We start from the raw sequence: 27,380 nt of genomic DNA on the forward strand, positions 1-27,380 counted from the left end.
ACGGTGGCTTTTCCGTTATTAACCGCTGCAGTTCTACGCCATTCTGTGAAACGGTTCTGTGAGACGTGCTGAAGTGGTTTAAGGCATCATGGCATAAATTTATGCTGGCGTTGAGGTGAACGGAACACGCAGCGCGATGTGTGCGCGCATACTTGAGCCTACAATCAGCCTCGGAGATCAATTGTGTATTTCTGAACGTTTCAATCACTAATGTGACCATATTGCAGTATTATCCTCTATTTCTACACTGTAAATGAAAATAAACCCACCTGGGAGTTTTTAACAGGTGATGTACCCTAAAACCTCCCCTCCTCAAATATTTACTCCGATGTATGGGAGCAAAACAGCGCCATTCCCTCGTTTCACTCCGCTGGCTAGGTGCGGGAGTATTAGGGCGACATGACGCGATTTTCCTCCGCTTAAAAATCTTGTTCTCCCGTGAAACTCCGACAGGGATTTTATAAACTCCCCTCCGCCGAAATGGTTGGTCACGTGGCGCTTCCCATGAGGCTGTGCGCCTCGCCAGCGACCGGGCCCATTCGGCGGAGTCGGCAGTGCTCATGGCTGACGGTTTGTTTACATTGGTGAAGTGCCGTTCCGTGAAAGCGTTTCGTCAATTTGCTTCCCGTATTCCCTTCCAGAAAGTGTTATAGGCATGCCTGAAGCTCGCTGTTTCTCAGCTTCAAGTACGCTAGCTCTGATCACTTTGCTTACATCGATGAATGCAAGAGCAACGTTTTGAAGTGCGGAAAAAGGCCTACACTGTAAAAAAAATTTCTTCAGTTTACGGTCAAAGTTGCAGGTAAAACGTTGCCGGACACTTTTCCGTTAATGAAAAACGGTGTTTCCGTGAAACGGACAGGCCATAAAAATTATTTCCGTTAAATGGAAAATGGTGTTTCTGTAAAACGGACAGGCCGTAAAAATGTTTCCGTTAAATGGAAAACGGTGTTTCCGTAGAACGGACAGGCCGTAAAAATTATTTCCGTTAAATGGAAAACGGTGAGCTCCGTAGTTGTGATCACAGAATTGACCGTATTTTGCAACTAAGAAAAACGGTGAGTTCCGTAAAACGGAAATGCTGTAAATTGAGCCCCGTACTTGGGGTTATAGTACATGCCCGTACTTTGGTAATGAAGAAACGGGGACTTGAATGCTTGTGTTCTCGAGCCAAATTGTTTCGTTCATTGGAATAAGTTATTTTCGGCAATGAACCACCCAAGTCGTACATTACAACGTGGATAACTTGCAACATCATTTAAGATATAGCTGGAAATGGGGCAGAAATCATAGCACACAGGAAATACACCACACAGAATGTGCTGTGTTTGCATGTTTCCTCCTAGTGTCATTGTTTTCTACACCGCTTATTCTTCGTGTCAGTGTTGTCATGTTGCACTTGGGTTCTACACCCAACATGTACACAGCATACACACATATTTGTGTTCGAGAAACAACAAGCCACTTGAATCTGAAAAAACCTGTGTTTATTCTGCTTTACTGAAAAAAGCAGGGTGAGACCGGGCTAGTTGGTATTCTATGCTGAAGTGACCAGCGCAAGAGTGAACGCGGGACACTAAAAAGGTGACAAGAACAGGTGCGAACTTCCAATTGGTATTTATTACGAAAAGGCATGTATATATACTCTTGTGCACTTGATCCTAATCAGTTACAAGAGCCCACTAAGGCCGCCCCACATCCTAAGGCGGCCTCCCACACACAGACCCCAGGTATGCAAATTCTTTAATGTCAACGCTAGGGATAATTTGCTAATGCAGTTGCCTTATGCGTTATCTGCCCCCTCAATGATGGGCCTAGTGCTTTCTTGTGCATTGCTTGCTATTATTTCTGTTTTTTCAGAGTGCATGACATTTGCATTGGGAGCTGTGGATTCCAAGGAAATACTCTCTCCCTTTTGTACTTTTGTGTAATGTTCCTGTAGTCTCATATTTAGGCACCTTCCCGTTTGTCCCACGTAACGCTGCCCACAGAAAAGAGGTGTGCTATTCACTGCTCCCCCTGAGCATTTCGACGAAACCTTTTCTGTGAGCAATGTTGCATGAAATTGATTGTCTGCTGACAGGGCTGGTTTTGGCACATAACTGAGATAACTTGTCGGGTGCGAGAAAAACGACCGAAACTCCCGCCCTTTCGCCTATTTTCTTTAGTTTATGCAAGATAACGTGAATGTATGGGATGACTGCTAGATTCCTGCGAGCAGTATCACAGAGGTGTAACTAAAGAGAATAGGCCAAATGACTGCAGTCTTGGTCATTTCTTCCGCGCCCCGCAAGCTATCTAAGTTATGTGCCAAAACCAGCCCTGTCAGTAGACAATCAAAATCATGCAACATTGTGCAGAGAAAGGGTTTCATCAAATGCTCAAGAGGAATAGTGTATAGCATACCTCTTGCCTGCGGGCAGCGTTACGTGGGACAAATGGGAAGTTCCCTAAACTTGAGACTACAGGAACATAATCGGAAAGTACAAAAAGGGAAAGAAGGTTTCTTTGGAATCCATTGCTCCCAATGCAAATGTCATCGGCTGTTTGAAAAAACAGAAATAATAGCAAGCAGTGTGAAAGAAAACACTAGACTCATCATTGAGGCGGCGGCTATTGTAGAATGCAACTGCGTTAGCAAGCCATCCCTATAGCACTGACTGTTAAAGAATTTGATTATCTGGGGTCTGTATGCAGGAAGCCGCCTTAGGCCTTGGTGCGCTCGTTTATTTGTGATGGCCATGTTGACTTGCACGATTGTAACAGATTATGATCAAGTGTGCAAGAGTACATATACATACCTTTTTGTAATGAACACCGGTTGGAAGTTTACGTCTGTCCTTGTCGCCTTTTTAGTGTCCAGTGTCCACTCTTGCGCAAGTCCTCTCCGCATGGACACTAGAAATTAGCTGACTGGAGGAAGGATTGGTTGAGACTTGGAATGACTGGCTGCTTGCAGAGGCTTTCGGCTTTGCCTGGAAAGAAAGAAACACCAATCAATTAAGGCTGTTCAATTATTTACTATCATCATCGCTATTGTTTTTCAGATAAACAATGATTTCGTATTCACAACTGTCACTACAAGTGCTCTTGTCAAAAGAAATGGTTCAGACTCAGCCATGTTGGTATATATTCATTCGTAGCCTTATAGCATAAAAAGCTTCAGATAGAAAGGACCCAAGTCAATTGATGGTTTGCTTGGATGTCACGTGCACATTATGACATTCGGAGATTACATCTCCCATATTTAGGTAGAGCTGCCATGGCCACATACTGCAGACCATAGCTTTCAACTTTCACTGCTCCATTGCTCCATTAAACAACCTTGCAGATTTTACTGTTTCCCAAAACAATGAAGTGCTCTTGAAACAAGCGCAAACCATGCATGTTGTTTACTTCCGACCCAGAACAAGCAAGCCAAAGATATTGTCCAGCTGATAGGCTGGTAGAATAGCAACAATAGCAACAATACAAAAAAACCATGCTTGCACCACAACTGTGTCAACAGCTGTCAGCCCCTTTCGGATATGGTTTGTGTCACGGAAGAAGTATCAATGTGTAATATTCTTTTTACTCAAGCAGTGAAAATTGAAAGTTACGGTCATGAATGCATCAACATACCCTTCCCATCTTCATAAAAAGTTATAATATTGCACTGTGTTCACCGAAAAATTTGCCCTTTTTGTAACGAAGCCTGCAATTATGCCTGGACCCCATACATGGCTCTGGCAGGCAGTACTGTTTATTCTGTCCGTTTCTTGACTTGCAATCCCATAACGAAACAAATAATGCAACACATTTTTCCAGATTGCATTGCTTCATGTGAATGTGCTTAATTTGGGAAATTTCTGAAAGGAATCAAGCCTCTCCTAAAAAATTTTAAAGTAGAGTAATTCATTAACGTGCCTAAACATGAGCACTTCCCGTGGATTTTGAGAGCCAATGAGGACAGAGCTATTTGCTCAAATTTCTACGACTCATGGCAACAGGATGGCCAAATTCCGTGCTATTAGTAAATGCAAAGAAAAAAAACTTTGGTAAATTTATGCAATGTTTCTTTCCGAAATTTTTCTTCTTTATACCATAGTGGGGATACTCTGTGATAATTAGTTGGAATTAATGCTATTGGCCTGCAGTCTGGTACAAAATATTTTTAAAACCGCAGCGACAACACTATTTCCTTCGGATCTATTCAAAATGCAGATTCGGTAAAATCCAGGGAAAATGCCTTTAACTAAACAGGTAATTCTATATTGTTTTTTGCAGAGACACCTTTTTTTTTCTTGGAAAACTAAGGTTAATTTTATTGTCGCCAGGCTCGGGCAGCAAAATAATTTTTTAAATCAAAATTAAAAGTTATCGCCAGGCATGTCCAGTTGAATTTATCTGAACATGCCCTACTGTCCGCAGTACACAAGTTGCCACTTTAAAGGCCCGCAAGAAGGCACCGGTTATATTTTCTAGGGCAAGAAGGCAATGAAGTATGTTACTTAAGGCAATTAGTCACAGTAGTCCTGGATCAGTAGGACAAAATTTAAAGACTATAAATTGTTTAGAAGACTTGAGTCACATAAAGGTACCATCATTGCATTGTGCTAAAACTAACCTAAGAGACTGAAACCTGACATGATAAAAATGGAGCTTGAGAATGAAGGCTTGCTCAACAAGCAACAGAACGACAAAAAATGATGCATGATAAATTTAAAAAAACGCGCTGATGAGGACGGTAAAGAACTAGGCACCATGACGAAATTTGTAAATATGCAAGCATAGGATGGAGTCAGTTGGCGCAAGCCATATATATTTACAGATTACTAGGAAAGGCTTTCGTCCCGCAGTGGACATAATGTATGTGAGAGCACTGTGCCCCTTCGATTATGCAGTCCCAGACTGTCCGCAAACCACCTGCGGCTTCTGGTCTGGCTTGCATTGACAGAAGGGCACATCACAGTCATGTGGTGATCCCGCTGCCTGGGACCGTCCAAGGTTTTGTTTGAAAGCACCGTGATTGGAAGTCGCTCTCCTGGCTGCTGTTGTCTGCTATTAGCTACTTAAATTATGGGGTTTTACATGCCAAATCCACTTTCTGATTACGAGGCAAGCCGTAGTAGAGGACTCCGGAAATTTCGACCACCTGGGGTTCGTTAACGTGCACCTAGATCTAAGTACATGGGTGTTTTCATATTTTGCCCCCATTGATATGCGGCCACCGTGGACGGGATTCAATCCCGTGACCTCGTGCTTTTAGCTACTTGTAGATAGCGCCCTACACAGCAAATTCAGTAGCGTGGTCATCAAAATGGTGCAGTCTCAGAGGCCATGCCGCCGACACAACCATAAAGCTTGCATAATGGAATCGCAGCCTGAGCACATTGAACATGTTAACAAAGCTCAGTTTACATCGTGCTCTCGCTCTTCGGGCCCCTTAACCGCTGTATTCAAGCCAGCTCATTCATTTCCTGTAAAATTTAAGCGTCATTGCCACACAAAAATAAGCAAAAACACGGTTGTGCCACATCACTGTTCACCCACAAAGCACAGGCCGATATTCTCTAAGCTCGTGAAACCGTCTACTAAAGGCCTGACGTGTGTCTAGGACAAAGCGCGTCTACACTGTCTACTAATCCTGCACATCCAAAAGCAAAATTTCGAATTTGGGTAACAGAAGGAATCGGCACACATGTCAACGGCAATCGGTGAAGCTCTGATTATACAGGTTGTCCCACGTAACTTGAGCCAAACAATAAAAATATGCAAATGTGACGTAGCTCGACAGAACCAAGGTAACATTGTTTGCTGTAACTTGGAGATACTTAGATATTTTTTAATTCCACCACAATAAATATTTTATCTTCATTTTTTAATCAACTTTTCAAATATTATAATTAGATTAGAAGTGTCCATGAGGAAATTGTAGAGCAACATGAAAAGCTCCCCATACAGCTTTCTGTTGCCCGAGACATGCTGCGTAGAAGTGTTTTTTCGAGAAAGAAGCTTGCGAATACACGCAAAGTGCTGCGAATGTGTGTATTTAGTGTGTATTTGCAATTTAGTGTGTATTTGCAGGCTTCTTTCACGCTAGGAAAAACACTTTTATGTAGCATGTATTAATCATAATATTTGAGAAGTTGATTAATTACATAATACTAATGATTTAACCTGGCAAAATGGAAAAAAATGAGTGTCTCGAAGCGAGGGCAAACAACATTACCTTGGTTCTGTGCAGTTACGTGGCATTTGCATATTTTCAACGTTGGCTCAAGTTACGTGAAACACCCTGTATGCGACGCCAGCTACCAGCATTAAATATCTACATGCAATATGATATGTTTCCTCCTCCACCAGTTTCACTCATCTGAACAGCGAAATGTACCTGTTTACTATGCATATAGCAATGAGCATGACAGATTTCACGAAACACATCAAGAAAAGCAAGCATTTGCACCTGATCACTGTGCTTTGCCCTAAAGAAACACAAGGACTAAGGTTGCAGCAATTCGACCACTCATGAAAACCTCGCATTATGGCACACAAAGCATCGATTTAACGGAAGGAATAGCTGAGTGCATGATATTTTCTGTCTGGAACGCGCAAAGTACACATAAACACACAGCCTCTTTTAAAACATGGCGTCAAGCCCCATGCATCTTTTTAAGACAGCCGCCGTCTGGTAGCTACTTTCATATGTCTGAACAAATATCTGCTGACAGCTCCGAGAGTCCGCAGAGCCTGTGACTTCTGGTAAAACGAATGCGATACTGGCTGCCCTCGGACTGGTGGATGGGGCTTCGGAAGCTGATTGAGAAAATCGAATGCGGGACAGCAGTGCTAAGCAGTCCAGGACTGTCAAGGACTGATAATTGAAGAGGCCCACTAATGCTTTGTGTTCCTATCCTATGTAATCTCTTCATACTGATCAGCTCAAGCTGCATGGCAAAGAAGTCTCTTGTTAGTGCTGTGAAGACAAGGCTCTTGCCCAAACATTGGCTATAGAGACGACCATCGTTCGGCAACTGTTGATCTGTTCATAGAAGTGAGAATTCCGCGACAAACTTTTCAATGAAGTAAGCAATATGATGATGAACTTGTTTCACAAAACTTCATAAGTACACCTGACATTTGACTCACTTTTGCATGTAAGTAAATATTATGAAATTGTCGCTGTGAACAATTGTCCCCGACTGCTGTACACTTGTGATAAAAAAATTAACCGTATTTGAAAGTTTGTATAATTAGCCAGGAGAGCCGCACTTGCTGGATGGCTCATCATTTAATTTGGAAAAAAATTCAGCAGTGAGCAGCAATTGTATCACTAATGACCTTGAACATCTCTTATAATTATTAATTTGTAAACACCTGTTGTCGAACAGCCCACCTACTGAAGTTTTGAACACATTGTACACAATTATAGCACATACTACACGAAATAATATCTGTAATAGACCTTACCAAATACAATATTAGTGTGGCGGCAGGTCAAATGGCTCCTTGCAATGCTTGCGTCCTTCCTGGGAGAACAAGAAACGACATTAGGCTTGCACTGACAGCACCAAACCACATAATTTAAGTTGCAAACAAGTGCCCGAGAACATAGGAAGTTCTAATTAGATATGGTCAACCTGCTCAACCACGTCACAGACATTGAATGACAGAATGTACTTTTATGGAGCCTCAACTCCATGAAATACATGCTAATACAAACATGCTAGTACACAGAATCAAATTGGATGCATGACAATTCTCAGTGAACTTTTCTTTCCTAGCAACCACAAGTTGCTCTTTGTGAAGTGCAACAAGTGAGTGTCTAACCTACACTAAGAAGGTGGAAAATTCGGGATCCTTTCTGGTGAATAACTAACCATATCTCTACGGGTACCCAGCAACACAAAGGTGAATTGTAAGTATTATATTGATTAAAGAAACAGTTCAGTGCTACCAAGCAAGTACAATAAATAAATTATTTCAAATTCATCTTCATGTCAGGCTAATCAAGTTAATTTTCTTTAGATCACATGAGAGAATGGTTCGAAAAAAATATTGGAATCTGTCAACAATGTTGAAGCAATTTTATGACGGCCTGCAGATAGCAGTTGTTGAAATAAGACCTGGGGCAGGGGGAGAAAAGACAAAGTGTGATAAACCAAAATGGGGCCTGTGCTGAGCAGCTACTAAATGCAGTTTTATTAAATTATGATGTGCAAAACAGCAGATGTAAGAGATGCGAGACCCTCAGGTGGTATTTTGCAATGTTGTTATGGGAAATTGTTTCAAGGAGCATGACTCCTTAACCCTTCGAGGGTCAATGATGTAAATATACCGCACCGCGAAGTACAAAAATGGTCAATGCCGTATATTTACGGCGCTGTCTGTAGGTTTAAAAAGCGCGACAATTTCCTAACCTTTTCTTTTCTGTCATGTGCTGCCATTATGTGGAAATACAGGGAATTTCTTTAGCACGGCTCGCTCTCTCAGTTTTCGTTGCATGGTTTGTTTTAGAGCTAGTTTGCTCCTGCGCGTCTATGTACTACCGCTAGCGCATTGGCATGCGCGAGGGCGGGTGGCGGTTTGGGTTTTGTTTTCGCAGGCCGTTTCGGCTTCTTGCGCTTGCAAAACTGATGGCTATCTCGTTACTAATCGCTGAAAAGGCTACTCCTTGTTTCTCGCTCATTTAGTGCTTGCAGGGGTGCGCATAGGAAGGTTGCTGCCGTGCATGCGCTTCTGTTGCTCCTTTTTTTTTTTAGACTCGCGAAAACTAATTGCATCTGGTTGGCGATAAGATGAAGATTAGTGGAAGTTTGTCACACGCTTTGATTTTTTGATGGGCACACAACCGCACAGTTTTCTTCAGTGCGTGCACCTACACAGTTAGATTACGCTATGGATATACTATCATAAGCAATATGAAAGGGAACACAAGAACGCATGGCAAACAGCCTTGAAACAGACTCGGAGCGATACACAGATGGCGCTGTGAAAAACGAAGGGGGAAAGGAGAGCGCTCTTCCACTAACTGTTGGCACTCCCACCACGCTGGCATTTCTACAAAGGAGCAGCTTACGTCATGGATCGTCCAACAGCCGATAAGACGGTGATCGTCGCCAGTGACCTACACCGTTTCACTTTCTTTTCTTTCATTCTCTTTTTTTGTTCGTGCAACCGCTTGATAGTACCCCGAGAAGTTTGCCCTGTATTTCAAACCAATTCTTTATTTGAATCGACGCACTCGGTTGTCAGTGGCACCTTGAACAGCGGCGACGCTCGAACCAATGACGACAGAGGAATAGAATAAAGAAAAATTTTAAAAAGAACATTGACAAACTGTCTCTCATGCAACTGTTGCACGAAGTTCGTTCAGAAAAAATTCACGTCGCACACTGCAGTGGCCCACGCAGAGCAGTCAACTCTGAATTTGTAGCCTCAAGATGCCTCGAGTGCCTCTTAAAGAGCGGGAAGATATAATAGAAATGTCTAAAAGAGGTTATACGCAGCGCAATATTGCTCTCGTAACAAGCCGCCCATTGAAAACGGTCAACCGGATTATCCAGGCTTACCGAGACGAAGGATGCATAAACGATGCACCGCACTGCACACGACCTCGATCAACAACGAACGACCAAGACCTTTGCATCGTGGCTGCCATCAGCGACAAGCCATTTCAAAGTGCAAAAGACGTTCGAGGTGCTCTTGGCTTGAACAACTTGAGCGACAGCACGGTAGGACAAAGGCTTAGAGAAGCAGGACTGCAAAGTCACATCGCCGCAGAGAAACCTCTGCTCACCGCAGCCAACAAAGCGGCTCGCCTGAGGTTCGCTATGAACACCGCAGCTGGAGTGAGAGTAAGTAGAAGTATGTAGTTTTCTCTGATGAGTTCACATTCTCGAGCCGCTGGGACCAACGAAAGAGAGTGTGGTGGACCGCTAACACACGCTTTAGTCCGCAGAATATCCAGGAGGTGGCCGCCAGTGGACACGTGTCTGTGAACGTCTGGGGGGCGATTTCCCACGCAGGCCTAGGCCCACTGGTGAGAATTGATGGGAGGTTCACCAGTGCTGCGTATTGCACTCTGCTCGAGCACCAGATGATCCCCTATGTGTTGAACAGGCCGCACCCGGATGGGTGTTATTTTTTCCAGCAGGACTTGTCTCCCGTTCACACATCGAAGGACGTGGCGCGCCTTTTGGAAGAGCGAGGGGTAATGCAACTTCAGTGGTGTGCGAAGGGTGCCGACATGAACATTACAGAGCACGTTTGGGGCCGTATGAAAGTGAACCTTTCGAAGAGCTCACTAGAACTGGCGAACTCCGACCAACTATGGGAAGCAATAGAACTTGTGTGGAAGCCCACCTTCAGCGTGATACCGCATTCATCGAGGCTGTCTACGCGTCTTTGCCTCAAAGAATGGAGGCCGTCGTTAAGTCGACGGCGGCATGACGCGTTATTAGGACACCAACGAACAAAGCAAAGGACGAGGATAAGCTGCAATAACGCTATTGCCTTATTTCATTTGCTTCAATATCTTTTTAATATTCGGCAAGCGCCAATAAATTTATTTCGAACTCACCCTTAAAGACAATTTTTTCACGGTTTAGAAGATTTACCACAAATCAATATAGAAGTCCGGAGCAGTGCTATCTTTTGTAATGATTCGACGCAAAAGGTTACCAGTGACGCAATATCGAACAGTGTTATCACTGTCTGCTGGCGATGTGAAATTCCGCACTTTGCAGACGCATGGCGGGAGTGTGAACAATTGTTATAACAGCGTCCCCCTTTCCACTTTGTTTCTGATGGTGGCCGCTGCGTATCACCCATATAGCTGGGTCTGAGGGTGTTTTCTACGCGTTGCTGTGTTCCCTTAGATATTGCTCATAATAGTATGTATTAGTGTAAGAGCAGGAACATTTGAGTCTTGCAAAGTATTCTCATGTGCACATTTTCAAAGCCTTGAACTATAACAATGTAACAAATTTTTTACTCTTATAGGTTTATTTCCTTTTTTATTATTGTTATCCATGAATAAAGAGTACATATAGTATACCAACGCATAATAATTTTTTTCTGGCTTTACGGACACCCTAGAAAAATTACGGTGAATTTTTTTCGAAATAAGTCCCTAAGAATTGGAATCTGCAATAAAAAAAATCGGCCCTGGGCGGTCGAATATGGCGAAAAAGATCGACCTTCATAGGGTTAATTATATTCATGTAATCTTTAGAAACGGATGGCGTAAAGGACATACTTGTTGACAGTTTCATGCGAGTCGTGAACGCGGTGCACGCGGGAGTTAAGCATCTTTAAAAAATGCTCTAGAAACTTGCAAAAAGCAAGTTTCTATAACCTCTCACAACACCGAGCTTCACCTACAAGTGTTGTAACAGTTCCTTGCAACGTGCAGCAATGTTTTCACAGACATAGTTTGAATCACTGTGTCACAAGCTCTGGAAACAACGTAAGCGCTAAACAAGCACATATGATGCCCTACCCCTACCCCTACTGCACAGACACATTTATCTACACCAACACATGTAGATGGATTATGTCATCCATTTGGTAGCTTCTGATCATGTTCCAAAGCATGAATCTCATAACTACAAATTCTATAAGAATGTGACAGCGACTGATTACTTGGGGACAACATGAAAAGACAGAAGGCCAAACAACACGAGCGCAGGCTAAGACTTTTGGTTAATTGCGCGCGCGCGCACACACACACACACACACACACACACACACACACACACACACACACACACACACACACACACACACACACACACACACACACACAAACAAATATTAGGCCTATTTGTCCTGCCTAGTTGCAGCTGCATGACAGCGGGATGTTGTAAACAACCACACAGTTGAACTGCTGCATGTGCCTCTTGCTACGTTGCGTCAAGGCCTGGTCTGATTCACCTTTTTGAACACAGATTTTGAGACTATGGCTGACCTTCTGAATGTGATCTAACAGTGGTCACACCACTGTAGGCCAATGTTAGACCTAGGTATAGAAGTTCTCGACTTGTTGAGGATGCTATTTCGTGCTTCTGTGACAGAGCTTCACAGTCGAACAGTGCACTGATGTGAAAGGCAGAATTCCCTCCTTAAAAGACGGGGCATAGATGCAGTGCACATGACACTCACCAAAGAAAACAATGAGGTCAAGAAATGGAAGATCACTGTCTAGTGGTAGTTTTCCAGTAGAACACGTTGTGGCGCTACTTGGTGAAGGGCTTTCAGAAGATGAAGCGCCAACAGAAACAACACAGTAAGAAAGAACAAAGACAGGACAAGGTGCTACTTGCAACTGTTTATTGAGGTCAAAAGCAGCTGAATATATAGCCATGGGGAGAAGGGGAAGAAAAAAACAGAAGCATTGCTTGTGTGAAGGTGCACGCGCGAGAACACAGAAGATGAAGGGAATCATAAGATTAGCCAAAATCTAAAACTTATCTAAAAACATGCATTCATTTGTGTAAATATTTAGACACAGGCATGCTGACACAGGCATCCCCTCTATTCTTAATCTGGTTGTTCTCCAACAGTTCACGTGCCACAGTGTATTTGCTTTTAAGCCCGATCGTTGTATCCTGAAGCCTTGCTTCACATACTTGCTTATTTTCATTCCTGCAGGCCTTGCAATGAAGTGGCAAGTTTGAGCCATAACTATTTTTCAGCGAAAGCTTGTGCTCCCACAGGTGTTCGCTGATACATGAGCCAGTTTGTCCGATATACTCTTTCCCACACTTCCACGGTATACGACCGCTTCTTCACATTTCACAAAAGGATTTGTATGTTTAACAGAACACTCTACTTTTAGAGTCATGAGATCCAATCAGGAGGCACGAAGTAGCAAGCTTTCGGGGCGCAGCAAAAACTACAAGAATTTTATATTTAGCGGCGACGTGTTTAAGATTACGCGCCACTTCGTGAGAATAGGGTATCGCCACTGGATAAGGCAGAAATTCCTTGCGGGCACGAGGTCGGTATACTGACCCTGCAATTAATTGTTGCAGTATAAGTCTATGCACTCCAAGACTGTTAAACGTGCGATTGCCACTATGTGCCTTGAATTTACCCTTAAAAAATTGTGCTGTCATAAGGCACACAAAACCTTTGACAAACAGATTTTGAAGTTGAAGAAAGCTGCCTTTCCTTGTTTGGTTTTGAGCAAAGTTTCAGAGGCGTTGTTGAAAAAGGTGCAAAAAGAAAGAAACTGAAGCAGTGAAGAAGGTCAAACATTGGGAAAGAAAGCTAAACCAGTGGTGATACCGTATTCTCACAAAGCAGCGCATAATCATAAACATGTCATCGTGAAATACAAAATTCCTGTGGTTTCTTCCGAGCCCCAAAAACTTGCTACTTTGTGCCGTCTGATTGCATATGATGACTAAGAAAGTAGAGTGTTCTAGTAAACACACAAACCCTTTTGTGAAGTACGGAGAAGGGGTCGTATACTGCATACCGCTGAAGTGTGGGAAGGAGTAAACCGGACAAACTGGCCAATGTATTAATGAACGCCTGCAGGAGCACAAGCTTTCACTCAAAAATGGTTATGGCTCAAACTTGCTGCTTCATTGCAAGGCATGTGAGAATGAGAATAAGCAAGTACGTGAAGCAAGGCTTCCTGATACAACAATCATGTTTAAAAGCAATGACACTGTGGCACATGAACTTTTGGAGGCCAACCAGACTAAGAAAAGGGGGGACACCTGTGTCGACACCCCGTCTCCGACTATTTACAGAAATGAACGCATGTTTTTAGATAAATTTTTGATTTTGGTTAATCTTATGATTCCCTTCATATACATCTTACATATTTTTGCACATGCGCATTCACATAATCAGTGCGTATTTTTTTTCTTCCCCCTCTCTTCATGGCTATATATTCAGTGCTTTTGACCTCAATAAACAGTTGCAAGTAGCACCTTGTCCTGTATTTGTTCTTTCTGACTGTGCTTTCTCTGTTGGCACTTCATCTATTGAAATGTAGCTTTCCCCCTTCCATGAGCTCATCTAGCACGGTAAAGAAGACAGAAAACAAATCACTCAACCCATTTAGTAGCCTTACTTCACGTCATATATGGCAAAAAGTTTCCAATGAAGCAGAATACCTTTACTACGCTGGTTCTTACAGCAGCTAGTGTTTTACGACTAGCTGACAGTGTTCTCGGCAGTGAAAAGCCGCAATTAAAGTGGTTGAGCAACTTTTTAATGTCTCCTACAAAGTGCCACGCATGTTCAAGTAAGCAATACTACTGAAAGGCAAGCTCCACTATCTGGGCCTGAAGATTTTCTGTGGTGAGCATCGAGCTGGAGCTATTCCTTGCACTCAAAGGTGTTTTTAACTTTTCTATTGGTGCACCTGAACACTGAAGCATGTTGTTTCTACAGGAACACTAGAGAGCACATTTAACCTTTGGTACCACCCCGACGTGGAGGGGAGCTTCCATAACCAAGTAAAATGTTTGCTTTTAACAGTGCGTTCGCACTGCCTTTTAGCATGCATTGCCAAGAAGCATTTAATGGAGTTGAACGTAGTTGACGTCTCAGGTCAGACAACTTCGAGAAAGCCAAGGCCTATGACTGTTATGCAATCTGTACACAAAGGCAACCATCAATTCAAGCAAATTGCTCAGAGAGTTGAAACTACCTTTTTATTTTCAGTGCCAAGCAATCTGGGCATGTACAAAATGTTAACCGGACCAGGGCAACACGTGAAGTTTACATCAAAAAGTATGTGCTGGAGTTCATAGGTACTACGGTTGGTGCTGTTTACAATATCCCACTGTCCTGCAGCCGCAATTATGTAGGACAAACCGGCCGACGACTCAAGGATTATCTCACAAAACATGCACAGACCCTTGACACATGGGGGAGCAACATAGCTATTGATGCTGCTTTGTGCAGTTGTACACCAAATTTTTAGCAGTGAAGTATCTTCATGACAAATTTTCATAGCAGACATTACTTTCAGAATAGCTCCCACTATGCTAGCGTGCCATCACTTAACCTGCTTGGCAAATTGAAGTATTCAGATCAACCTGCCGAACGTTCTGAATTGGGCTGCTTGGTGCATGTTTATAAGGGAACCGAATAGGGCTACAGACAGGACAAAGGGAATATGTTGCTGTGTACAACACTGTCACTTCATACTGGCAGTAGCACTGTTCGTTCCCTTTTAAATATTTATATCTTTTGGTCGCCTGACCACGCAACGCAGCTGTGAGCTCAGGCTATTTTACATTGTTACATTGCCTTCTAATGTTGCACTTAATTACATCATCGCATACTCACCTGTTATAGTTAGCTCAACACTAGCTCACAGTGAGCTTATTCGTGGCTAATCTTAGTTACCATGGAGCCCATGCATGACAGTGCTAACGATCAGTGTGCAGTGTTGTTGCATACTCATTAAGCTAACACTAGACAAACAGTTATTTTATTGGTGCATGTTTTATCTGTTGCCTCAAATCTTGAACTCTGGCACTATAAGTGTTTTTTAAACACCACTCATATGTGCAACCAAGTCAGGTACGAAACAACATCCCTTTCAAGTCGACGTGCTCATACTGAACCAATTTGTTGCCACAGGAAAACAAATCATCAATTATTCTTGAATGCATCTGCAAAAATTACTCTACTTGCATAGGCCTCGTCATTCCACCAACATTTGCAGTCACTGTCTATTAAGACTGCATATGCAAGACAGATATACAATAGAATGGCACAGCTTACCAGAACAAAGAGCACTACTAGACAGACTACTGTGGCACACTTTCTCAGGCCCACTGGCTGAGAAACTGAGCACAAACCGGCACACAGACATCCTTCAGTGGTGCAATAGCTGCAATTGAAGCAAATATTATCAGGTATTTTCAGACGGTCATCCACAGTAAAGCAAAAACATTTTCATATACAAATGCTCTTGCACATAAGCTTGTCACCGAATTACCGATTGCTGTGGTATTGTTTGGTGTCTTCAATTGTATCATTAAGCTCATTTAAAAAAAGACTTCATGAAGCACCTTCTATTCGGCAAAACAGCAGACATTTTGCTCTACATAACTCACAACATGTATTTTAGAATAATTATTGTATTGATGCCTATATGCTGAAAATTAGTCTACGCAACTAGAGACAGTCAGTATTAGAACCAGCCTTTAACATCAGTGTTGACACATCTTTTGATTTTCTTATACCAGTTTGGAACATTTGTAATTTTGGATGTCCATTACACACTTTTGGGCACCGCTATTCTGTGTCAAGGTTACGTTAAAAATTGCTTATCACATGCACTTGCTTTACAATTATGGCCGCAGATGGGCAAAATTTACGTGGCAATCCACTCCCAGATTACGTTAAATGCTGACGTATTGCGTCAGAACGTTGATAGTCAGCCTGGTAGCTGTCTGAAGTAAAAACAAAACAAAAACAAAAATTCGCGAGACATCTGATGCCGATTACCAGCTAGCAAAATAATCAATTTCTTCTCCAGCGACCCTTAATGGGTATCCACGCGGACACTTTCAAGTGCGATCGCGCACCATTGCTCGGGCTCGATCCCAAAGTGTTCCAAGGCACCGTGTTACACCAGTGTTACGTAACACTGCAGATCGCACGAGGTTACGGCAGCAAGCACGCTACACCGTCCATTCATTGTGATGTAGAAGCATCGCATGCAACATGCTCTATGAGGTCTTCATACACAAGCAGACTTTCGATTCCAGAAGCAGTCTTTCAATTACGCATATGAACACAGCGATTATGCACGCCAAGCACACTGTATCCTAAGCTGAAGGAAAAATAGAATTCCGCTGTGATGCAATGCGTCGCCGAATACGGCTAACATAGTGTTACACCACGCCGTGAGAGATTGCTAAGGGGAACACTAACTGCACATTATTTTGGAATGCCAAAAACACATCACAACAAATTGCAAAACTGGAATGCCAACGTCAGTAAACCAGCTGGCACATACAGCCGATAACGAACTGCTACAGACGACATCTTCGCTGATGTTGCCTACGCGCCTCAATGTACTCTATATGCAATCAGCACAACAAATGCTACACCGTTTATCACAGTCTCGCAATGCCGCGGCTTTATCAATCCTCATGGCCAAGCGGGAATGTCGTTACAGGGCATTGACAGGGCATGCTCACACAACACAGTTGAGCCCGTCACCGGCCATCGCGGTGCATTTCGCACGCGCGACGTGCACCAACAACAAAAAAGGACACTTAAATCACTTACTTGCGTAGCAGTCCATCGTCGATTCCTTCTTATTCTTTCAGTGAAATCCCAAATGCTAAAGGTATACCACCACCGCACACCGCCATTTCCAGCCGTTGTCCACTCTATACTGTTGAGGCGGAGAAATGCAACCCGTCGTGTAGAAGCGATGAAGGGTGGTAAGCAGCGCCACCGCTGAAACCTCTTCCGTTTGTGCGTGCGTACTACGATTCGCCTACGAATAATGTTCAAGCAGCGTTACCTATGGTGATATTATGTAACTGCTGGTAAACGTGGGCGGTGTCTTTTCTTTATATTCGTTGAGGGTTGATTTTTCGCTCTTAACATGCTCAGTTGCCCTCCACATGAAATTACGGACGGTTCTCCATATTTCAAAAAACAGAGCTCACGTCCGTTTTTTACGTAGAATTCCGCCGTTTTTCATGAAACTGAACGGTCTACGTAATTTTTACGGCAGGTTTGACCTTAAAATTACGGAAATTTTTTACAGTGTAGGTATACCTCGAAGCTGCTCACTGGCTCGTGATGTCGGCTCAGGTTCTGACTGTGTTTTCGTGCTCCGTGACCCTGGCTTGTGTTGTTCAATAAGTGAAATGCGACTTTTAAGTTCTTTTGGGTACGTGCTGACAACGTCCGGTGTAATGTTTGAAAGGACCGCGTAGCAATGGCAACAGCAGCCACTGTTCGAGCGAAGACGTCCGTGCCAGTCGCACATGTATGGCGTACCCCAAGTTCGTTGCGGTGCTGTGTTGCCAGTGAGAAAGATCGGAGAGCAAGCAACTGTTTTTATGTATCTGCGAACGGATATTTTCACCCGAAGAAAAACGGTAGGACATAAGTATGCGTACCGTAAATAAAGCTTCTTATTGAGCGATGTGCATCGAATTGTTATCGCGCATATAGGCTTTGGTCACGTCATTGCTTCCGATATTGCATTAACATTACGCTCTATCCGAGACACTGATTTAGACGCATGCCTGTTGGCTCCGAGTTTCGGCATTAACTCGATAGATCAGCTATGTAGCTCCTTTTCACAACCTAGAGATATTGCTTGGACGCGGAGCAACTAGTGCGGTGTATAATATGTATGACTGCGCATTTTTCGGTGTTGCGTCGGCTGCTGCGGGTCATGCTCACACGTAATAATTTGTTGCTACGCTACCACTATATCGCGAAAATTTAATTTTGCTATGAAGCAGACGCACTTACATTTTTCTTGCTTACTGTAACTGACGCACTACTTTTTGACCGCGAACGCCGGCAGTGTGCGAAGTCGCTCCAGCACTCAGAATGGCATGGTAATTGTGAAAATCTACGCCATTAACTTTTTTCTCTCACTATTCTGAATTAACAGTTTTGTGTTGATTAAGGTATTCTGTTAATATCAGAGAGGCACATCTCGTATGAACGAGCATGTGAGCCGTAATTCTGAAAAACAGCACAGCTGCTCCCTAGGCGGTTTAGAGGCACACAATATCGTGGGTATGTATACTGGCACCGTTGCTATTTGGATATCGCGTGCACGTGGGATGTCTTTCAAATTTCTGTATTGGGCGTTTCTGAAATGTTTATGTATGTCATGATATACGTGCTTTCATTGACTTGTTTCGTCGAATTTGATGCGGTCTCGTGCACATATTTCGAAATTTGACCAGCAGCCTCTGTATGTAAAGATGTTCACGCGATGCCTCTTTTTATACTCCCGTCGAACCTCGAAAAAACTCCGTCCATTGCAAAGCAAAAAAGAAAGAAAAGATAGAAAAGATAGAAAAAATAACTCCCATAATTCCACGCAAAAATTCCGCTCGCACGGAGTAAAAATTCTACTCCGATCATACGGAGCATAATAAACTCCGAACCGGGGGGTCGCTAGAGGACAAGCGTTATACTCCCACCTCGGAGTTATTTCCGTTTACAGTGTAAGCTGCGGTTTACGAGCCATGAAACATACGCGACGATCGTAACAGCGCCGGCACCGTTCTGCTATACAATAGGAGCTGTGACGTTATACTATGACATGCGTTCAAACTGTTCGCTGCAGGTTACATTGCGTGACTACTTGGTTCCATGGATGAGGTTTCCGCCCCTGAATAAAATAGTCTTGGCAAGTAATAGCAACATGCCTTACAGTCTGAATTACGCTTCTCCAGCAAAGGGACTGTTTACGATTTGCGCGAGCGTCCTAAGCAGTGGTAGGTGATGGATTACATATAAAATTGTTCTATATACCGCATGGTCCAAGCATACGGCATCAGCGGTTACATATTTATAAACGTTGTGCGGAGTGGGTATGCGAGGTCCTATGGCGGCGTTAGCCAGTTTTCTCTTGCTTCTTCCAGAAAGAGGCTGATAACCGAATTTAGTTTTGCGGTTGTGTTCGTTCCGTTCTCTACGACGCACTCACACGTATTACGGAAATTTTGTCCTCAAAAAAGGCATCGCATTCTTTTTATGCGATCCCTCTCACATGTTATGGCTGTATGCAGGCCAAAAAGACAGTGCCGAAGCGCACAGCTTACATATTAACGCGATAGCGTTAAGGAGCTCGTGTCGCAGAAAAGCCGGTGTCGTCGGCGTCGGCGGCGTTGACCGTGAGCGATAAATCACGGCAGGCGCTTCATAAATAAAAAGCAACTTCCAAGATTGGCCCGGTGGGAATCGAACCCAGGTCTCCGGAGTGTGAGACGGAGACGCTACCACTCAGCCACGAGTTCGATGCTTCCAAGCGGTGCAAACGCGCCTCTAGTGAATGCGGTGTTGCCTTCGAAACGCGCCGTGGAAAGTTATACTGCGGTGTATATCGGTAATTATGAACATGTAACGTACAGAAGTCACAATTACACGAGTTGCGAAGTGCGTTTCCACTGCATTTCTTCTGCGCTTTCCGCACACGCAGAGCCATCTTGCGGCAAACACAGAAGACCCCCTCCTCTCAATGTACGGCGCTGCCCCGACAGGAGGAGCGCCGCGCGCGCATTGGGACCGCTGCCAGGCGCGTCGCGGGACTCCCTCTCCCCTGACGACGCTTCGCCGTGCTTCCGGTTTAGATTACTATCTATCTCTCTGCCCGTGCCGATCACGACGTTTGGCTGGCGTAGATGGTTTCCCCTCCGAGACACCGAGTTCTTTGGTTCGTTTCGTTCGCTCAGGCGCACGTTTCGTCGCCGCGCCGAACGCTGCGTTGCTTGACGCTCACCGCGTGATAGGTGGGCGCTAAGTCCGATGCGGGGCGCATCGTAAGTGATTGCTGTGCCGTAGCGCATTGTCTTATACCCCTTGGCGGGTCGACGGGAACGCTGTCGCGTCCCACTCTTGAAGGCGAAGCTTAAGCGTCCTCCAATTTTTTATCGTGCTGGTTCATCAACCGCAGTGATCGCTGTGTTGAGCAGCGCCGTCGGCCTCATGCAGGAATGCTAGCCTAGACGTGGTAATTTGAAGCCTACTAGAATTTAAACGCGCGAGAACGATGCCGGTGCATCGCAATTTTTTTATAGCGCCTGCCGCTTAGATGTTTCTTGGTTGCCTTAGGTTGGCCGTGCACGAGCATGTGCTCTTATGCTTTAGGTTTTGCTCCCTACGCCAAGCGATCAGATAGTGAGCAGATTTACTATTTCATGCTGTTAATACAGAGACACTGGTTTTCTTTGTTGAATGAAAACCGATATAAGCAAAATAGTTCACAGCACATGCACACATCGCGACTGATAATGTTCGTACACCGCGGCTGATAAAGCGCGTCACATTTTTGCGCCCCCAAGAGATATTTCCGCCAACTCTAGTTACTGATCCACCGAAATGCTTCCCTGACGACCTTATATGAACGGACATGGCGCAAAGTTCACAAAGTACTATCTAAAACATCTCGAAATCGTTCCGCAGCGCGCGACAGCAATACTTTCAAGCAGCGCCGCGCCAGATCGCCCATGCCAGAGAGGAGGAAAGGCTCTCCGCGCGCCCGATATTCCTCGCCCGATGAAACGGTCTATACTGTCACGTGTACTTATCTTTATCGGGCGACCACGTTTCGCCGCCTAACGAATTTTCTCGCACAGCGTGGGATGCGCTTGCATGTATCCGAAGTTTCTGGAAAATTATCGATGCTTCTATCTGGCTGTCGGTTGTCGCCGAACTTTGTGTTATCTGATTTCATCGCGTGACAGAAATGGTGTAGAGCTTTGTGGAAGGCAAGCGGATCTGAGTGATTAGTCTGGAACATTCGACGACTGCTGTATTAAAGCCGACGCGCTTAAACCGCTGATCAGATTTTCGACGATCGCCGACCCTGTTCGCTGCTATCGTTGAGTTATAAGTGTAGCCTGTTTTTGTGGGCACAGGTTCGCCCAATAAAAAGTAGTTTTGCCTTTCACAGTATTGCTACTGTGTTCTTCAGCGTCACCACCACGTGACATCTGGTGGAGGTGCGGGGTAACGTTCCCCGTACCTCTCGCAGATGTCACGCGGTGGTTACGTTGAAGAACACCACTCACTCGTTCACTCACTCTCGCACTGCATAGGTTCAAGAACAATCTGTCCTCTTGGCTGAGTCCATCCCAGTCTGGAACCTATGGAGCGCGAGAGTGAGTGAAAGAAAAGAGGTGAGGGGGCAATCATTCACAGACGCAACACCCGATCGACGTCACCGACTTGCACGGGCCAATGGAAAAACTAGGAAAGTGCTCCAAAATGAGAGCGCATGACCATGACGCCCCCACAAAAAATGTTGAACCGAAACTAACAAGCACACGCATGCAGACAAAAACACACGAATACTGATTTAATGTTTCACAATTTAAAGGAAACACAAAAAAGGGGGGATTTCCATGTCAGGGGCTCCTCGGAACAAAAGTGTGTGCGCCTCCTTGGCCGCATCACATTGTTTTTTTTTTCTGTGCAGATTTCAGGCAATTAAGTTGAATGAAATCATCTTTCAAGTAATCCCATTTAAAACGAACTTTTACTCATGAACTTCAGACGGTCGTGTTTCTAGCATCCTGATCGAGCACTACAGATCAGAACCGAGTCACAGAGAGGAAGGACGTGATAACGCAGTAGCTCGGTTTCACAGAGAAATCGTGACTGCTTCCTGTGGCTGCGGTGTCCGTGATCGCATTTACACGAAACTCTTTTTTTACATTCTCGGCAGAGCAATGAAAATCTGCCAAGTTTTAGAAAGTCAACTCGACATTGAGTTTAACATTGCCATTGACACGTTGGTTGAGAACAAGCAAACGCACTCGTTCACAAGACGAGAAACAATGTACACAATTCACTGTGTATGCGAACTTTGGTCGTATTTGTCTTTTTTTTCCTTTCGTTCGATTGTGCTGCTTGTTTAGATTCAGCGTATATTTACATCCACATATTTAAGTTGGCACCAAGCTAGTCGCGTCTCACGTGCATAAATTTATTTTTATTTTGCTTAATTTCACCTTGTTTTGTGTGCGAAGAAGTTCTTGTGTCTTTTTACGTTACAAGCACATTGTGAGTTTCATCTTTTCGTTGTTTTGTTACTTATGTTTAATAGGTGTCCTTTTGTGTTTCGCTCTCCTATATTTGTAGCATCGGGACGATGCTTTTTAAGAGGGGGGTATTGACACGTCTACTTATCTTTATCGGGCGACCACGTTTCGCCGCCTAACAAATGTAATCGCACAACATGAGATGCGCCTGCACGTATCCGAAGTTTCTGGAAAGTTATCGATGCTTCTATCCGGCTGTCTGTTGTCGCCAAACCTTGTGTTATCTGATTTCATCTCGCCACGCGAATGGTGTAGAACTTTGTGAAAGGCACGCGGGTCCGCATGATTAGTCTGGAACATTCGACGACTGCTGTATAAAAGCCGATGCGCTTAAGCCGCTGATCAGATTTTCGACGATCGCCGACCGTGTTCGCCGCTATCGTTGAGTTATAAGTGTAGACTGTTTTTGTGGGAACAGGTTCGCCCAATAAAAGTTAGTTTTGTCTTTCGCAGTGTTTCTACTGTGTTCTTCAACGTCACCACCACGTGACAATACATACTCTTCGACAGACTTTGCCTCTTAGTGGGCGCTCACCTTCCCTCGGCCCCCTGTGCGCACGCGACGAGACCCGACGCATGAAGCCGCCGTCCATCTCGGCCCACCCTCGAACGCTTTCCGTCGAATCTGCAGCATACAACGCGCGCCGACGAGGGAGGAAATTCGCCTGAAGTGTCCATACAATCGCCTGACAATAAAAGGCAAAGAAGCTTGGCTATCGCATGCGTGGAAGCATGCTTTCATTCACTCGTCTCGCTGGGGACAATGGTGTAAGGCCACATGGCGACACTTCACTGCTATCAAGGGTCCCAGCCGAAACATAATGGTGAACCTTCAGTGAAATTAAGAAGGGTGTGCGGCGCAAGGTAACAATAAACGTAAGTTCAAAGTACGGTACGGTCCCCTTCTGCTATATATAAATAAAATAATCAAATATGTCTAGCGGAAAACATACGCAGGACATGCGTAAGCAGAGTTGTTTTAGTTCACCTCAGGGTCTAGGCAACACAACGGAAGTGGTTGCACGTCAAAGAAACACTTCTGTGCCCACCGAAGTAGCACTGTGGCTATGGCATTGCTCGAGGTCGCAGATTTGACCAGAGAGCGTAAACTTTTATTTCAAATCAACAAGATTTAGGCACCCGCATTTTGACGAGGGAGAAATCGTGAGACATATCACGTGTTCCGTTTCATAAACCATCAGAAGTGGCGTGGAAGAAAAAACGTTGAGCCCGATTAGAGTGCAGATAATTGGGGAAAATGCTTGTGATTCTCCTCTCTCTGCATCTTTCTACCCACGGGAGAGAAATAGTGATCAAGGTAAAAACTGTGATCGCGGTATCAGAGACGTCCGCTACACATACAGTATACCAACTATAAGGAACCATCTCTATTCTCAGAGGCCAAATAGAGGCGATGTACCTGCTTTAGCGAAGCATTTAGGTGTCTGTCAAAGCAGAAAATCATGACTGATTCCAGGAATTTCGCAAACGTGTGATTTTCCTTCATCTTTGTAGAAAAAAAAAAGGCTGTGTTGCATCTGGCGGTACTGCCGCACTGTTTCCGATGGGTGTCGACTGGCTCCGCAATTTGTGAAGCGCGAAAAAAATTAAATTACGGAGATACCACGCACTATGGGAATATATGGCAGCGAAGCTTTCTGTGCTGTTTGTATTGACTGCCATATTTACTGGCTCATGTTGACTGCAAATGTTTAGTTTTTAAAACGGTTTCTGTACACGAGTGTGGTGAGGTGATGATAAACGTTACCTTTTGTGCACCACTACTGTTTGTCTGCTTAGTACACAAAACACAAAGGGAGAGGTGTTTGCTTTAGTTGTTGTCCGCCATATTTCGTCACCTCAGAGAGGGTTGAGCATTGTCATTGGCTCACATGGCACATCGCATTATGGCAGAAGCCTTAAACTTGATTTTGATGATGAGGCTCTGCATGCCAAAACCACGATCGGATTAAGAGGCATGCCGTAGGGCCGCACTCCTGAATAATTTGAGCTCCGTGGTGCTCTTTAACGTCTCCCTAAATCAAAGTAACCGATAGTTTTTTTTATTTCTCTCTTGTCAAAATGTGGGTGCCTCGGTCAAATCTGCGACCTCGAGCAATGCCATAGCCGCAGTGCTACTTTGGCGGGCACAGTAGTGTTTATTTGACGTGCGACCGCTTCCGATGTGTCGCCTAGACCCTGTGGCGCACTTTATTGAACGCGACTCTGCTTACACATGTCCTGCGTATGTTTGCCGCTAGACATACATGATGCTTTTATTTTTATAAATAGGAGAAGTGGACCATACCGTATCTTGAACTTAAGTTTATGCAGCGTTTCTTTGCCGTCTTACGTTAGCTTTTTCTATTCCCCCCCTCACCCCTGGTATTTGTATGAGAACTGCGAACCAAAGGTGGCAAGGCTTTAGTCACTCGTTTCGCGACTGCCTCTGTTCAGCCCATTCTCTGCCTTCTCTTCCCGCTCCTTTCTTCCATTCTGTCTAGCTAAACTCTGGATTGGCATGTTGGTAAAAAGGTAAGCGCTGGTGAGGGGTCACGGTCAATTACAGCTGTCAAAACGCTAATGTGGCCTTGACCCTGAACCTCCAGGGGGCATTGTGCACATTCGACGCGGTGCGGTCAAAACGAGTTCTTCGCGTCTCTTCTCTGCCACACTCTTTCCATGTATATAGAGCTTTTCATCTGGGGAGACGGATAGGGAGCGCGGCGCATCTTGACGGTATTGCTGTCGCTAGCTGCGGAACGATTTCGGGATGGTTTAGATCTTACTTTGTGAAATTTACGCATGCCTGTTCATATGAGGTCATAAGGGGACCCTTTCGATGCACCGGTAACTACAGTACGCGCTTGGGGGCCCAAACATGTGAGGCGGATTATAAGCCGCGGTGTGTGTAAGTGTTGTGAACTATTTTGCGTATATTCGTTTCAATGAAACGAATAGAATAGAACCGGTGTCTCTGTGTGACCAGCATGATATGGTAAATCTGCTTTCTATCTGATGGCTTGGCGTAGGGACTAAAACATAAGTGCACATGCTCGCGTGCGGTCAACCTAAGGCAATCACGAAACATCTAAGCGGCAGGCGCTAGCAAATATTTGTGGTACACCGTCATCGTTTTCAGGCATTTGAAGTCTAGTAGGCTTGAAATCACTATATGTGTACGCTAGCCTTCCTGCACGAGGTCGATGGCGCTGCTCAACACAGCGATTACTGCGGCTGGTGAACCAGCATGATACATATATAAGGTATGTGCGTCGGCATTGATTTTTTGCCCATTAAAGCCTTAACATATGAGAGCGATCGCATAATAAGAAAGCCATGGCTATATTTGAGGTCAACATTTCCGTAATACCTGTGAGTGCATTATAGAGAACGGAACGAACACAACCGAAAAAAAATTCGATTATCATCCTCTTTCTGGAAAAACAGAGAAACACGTGCCAAGACCACAATACGAGCTCGCATGGTCACGCCGCACAACGTGTATAGATATATAAACATTGACGCTGCATGCTTGGAACATACGCTGTATAGAACAACGGTAACTATAATCCAGCACCTACCCCTGCTTGGGACGCTCGCACAGTTGGTATTGTTCACAATGTGTGTTATGCTGTTATTACATATCAAAACTATTTTATATTCATGGGTGGAAACCTCATACACAGAACCATGTAATCACGCTATGTAATCTGCAGCTAACAGTTTGAACGCTTGTCAAAGTATAACAGTACAGCACCTATCAAAGCAGAACGGTTCCCACGCGGTTACAATCGTCGTGTATGTTTTCTTGCTCCGAAACCACAGCTTAAAACTAGACCATATTACTGCAATAAGGTCACATTAGTGAATGGAACTGTTAGTAACGCACAATTGATCTCCGAGGCTGATTGTAGGCTCAAACATGTGCGCACACATCGCGCTTCGTGTTCCCTCCGCCTCAACGCCGGTAGAAAACCCTGCGAAAGTGACTTAACCCACATCAGTACGTCTCACGCAACCGTTTAGCGCGTACAATACGCACGTCCTGCTAAATAGACCGTACGAGCGCGAACACAAACACCAGAAACTACCACCGAGCGTATACCTGCCATGCGAAAGGGAGCGCTCGTCCAAGCAAGCATGCCCACTGCCCATAGATGGCGCCACAGCGTAGGAAACGCACCTTAGAAACTCATAAGAGCCACCAGTTATTGACAATTATGTTTGGGAAGGGTGCAACAGAACTAAGTCAGAAAGAAAGGGAGGGGGAGTCGGAACGCCCATCCATCAGGGAAGCCAAATGAAAAAGAGTAAATTCACAATGTCAAGAGCATCTTTGGTTATCAGGTAAAATAAATGGCAAAGAAACTTGGCTGGGCGTTACGTTATTGTGGGCCGGAAAAAATTGCACAGAGAAAAATAAAGAGTTAGTGGAATGCATAAGCGCTGATATTAAGGGTTTCGGGAGTGGTGCTGAAATTTCCCTGTTAGGTGACATGAGTGCCCACATACAGGATTAAGATGGCTATACCGACAATAACGGAAAGTCAATGCTGGACCTTTGTGAGCAAAATAACCTCGTGATCGTGAATACAGGGCCTA

The 27,380-nt window shown here is 44.4% G+C and overlaps 1 long non-coding RNA gene across 1 annotated transcript; it reads right to left on the bottom strand.

The window, feature by feature from the left end:
• Window positions 1-2,616: 2,616 nt before the first annotated feature.
• Window positions 2,617-15,820, bottom strand: LOC139055487 (uncharacterized). The gene is made up of 3 exons (XR_011511794.1): window positions 15,739-15,820; window positions 7,450-7,508; window positions 2,617-2,975 (listed from the first exon to the last, which is right to left on the bottom strand). It is a non-coding gene; the product is annotated as an uncharacterized lncRNA (long non-coding RNA).
• Between the last annotated feature and the right edge of the window lie 11,560 nt (window positions 15,821-27,380).

The sequence above is a fragment of the Dermacentor albipictus genome, chromosome 2 (assembly GCF_038994185.2).
Source record: "Dermacentor albipictus isolate Rhodes 1998 colony chromosome 2, USDA_Dalb.pri_finalv2, whole genome shotgun sequence".
Taxonomy (NCBI): Eukaryota; Metazoa; Arthropoda; class Arachnida; order Ixodida; family Ixodidae; genus Dermacentor; species Dermacentor albipictus.